Source organism: Orycteropus afer, unplaced genomic scaffold (assembly GCF_000298275.1).
Source record: "Orycteropus afer afer isolate SDZICR_OR568_19922 unplaced genomic scaffold, OryAfe1.0 scaffold00569, whole genome shotgun sequence".
NCBI classification, from domain to species: domain Eukaryota; kingdom Metazoa; phylum Chordata; class Mammalia; order Tubulidentata; family Orycteropodidae; genus Orycteropus; species Orycteropus afer.
In genome coordinates this window covers 510,514-512,088 of record NW_006922156.1, presented here as the reverse complement: position 1 = coordinate 512,088, position 1,575 = coordinate 510,514, and positions in this window count along the sequence as shown.

Sequence of the window (1,575 nt, the reverse complement as noted above, 5' to 3'; positions counted from 1 at the left end):
TACCTTAAAAAAAGAGCCAAAAAAAAAAAAAAAAATTACCCATTTATCAAAGACATTCACTGCACTTGTGAGACAATGTTTACATTCTCCTGAACTTGTGGTTTGTTGAAAAATTAATTTGCCCCATGCCTGCTTTGATCTCCTTGCAAATTGTTTCTCAAGACAGGACTGAACTTGTGAGGACCCTCTGTGCTGACCAGCTGTTGAGCGGAACTAGCATCAAATTCCAGGTGGTGTGTGGAGAGGGGGCTTCCTGAGCCTCCAGGGGGACCCTGCTCAGCACCACACTAAGTGCCACATAGGGTTCCAATGTTCCCATGAGAGAAGGAGGTATGAACTGCAATGCAGCTCAACTTTGTCTTCAAGGGAGAAAGAGCCTTCTAGGAAGTGGTTCAATTTATATACCAACACCAGTATTTCAGTTATGAAAAGCTTTTGTTGTTGTTTATTTTATTTCTTAGTTTCACAATAAGGAAGATAATCACGACCCATAGGCCTCCTTCCTTCTCTACATCCCCTGAGGAGGGAAGGAGGAAGGTTCAAGTCTTCTAATAGGTCTCTCCCATTTCACACCTGTTCTGCAAGGTGATGCTGCCAGCATAAAACGTTTGTTGCATTAGAAACCACACGCTACGCGTACAGGAATGCTGGGTTGCAAATGAAGACCAGAGAGTTAATTTTATTATATATTTATGCCTTGCCTTGTGTGGTAGGCAGAATAATGCCCTCCCCCTGCCCCTGTCAGAGTGCAAACAGTTAGGCACTCATTTGCTAACTGAAAGGCTGGCAATTCATGTTCACCCGCAGGCACCTTGGAAGAAATGCTTGGCAATCGACTTCCGAGAAATCAGCCATTGAAAATCCTACAGAACACAGTTCTACCCTGGCACAGGGGGTGCCACCAATCAGTGTCAACTCAGTGGCAACTGGTTTGGGTTTCTGTTTTCGTTTTGAATGATGTCCAAGCCCTAATTTTTAAACCTGTGGACATGTTACCTTACAGAGCAACAGGGACTCTGCAGATGTGATTAAAGTGAAGAACTTTGAGAAGGGAAGATTTTCCAAAAGAAAAGAATCTTTCCTGGATACTAGCAGACAGAGACAGAGCTGGGGCAACAGGAGCAGCAAGAGAAATCCAGAGTGAGAAGAGCCTGACTCCTCATTGCTGACTCTGACGGAGGAAGGGGCTATGAGCCAAGGAATGTGGGCACCTCCAGGAGCTCAAAAAGCAACGAGACAGGGTCTCCTCTAGAGCCCCCAGAAGGAACCCGGCCCTCCCCACACCTTGATTTTTGTCTAGTGAGAGCCTCACCTATGGTAACAGATTAGGCACAGAGACACAAGGAGAGATAGGGGAAGAGAGACGCCACACCACATGAAGACCACCAGGGAACCAAGGCACCTGGGCTTTCCAGCCAGAGCCAATACAACGTAAGCTCCCCTAGAGCCGGCATCCTGAACTCAGACTTTCTTGCCTCCTAAACTGTGAGAAGGAGCTCTGGTGGTGCAGTGCATAAGGCATGTGACTGCTAACCAGAAGGCTGGTGGTTCAAACCCACCAGCCACTCCTTGGAA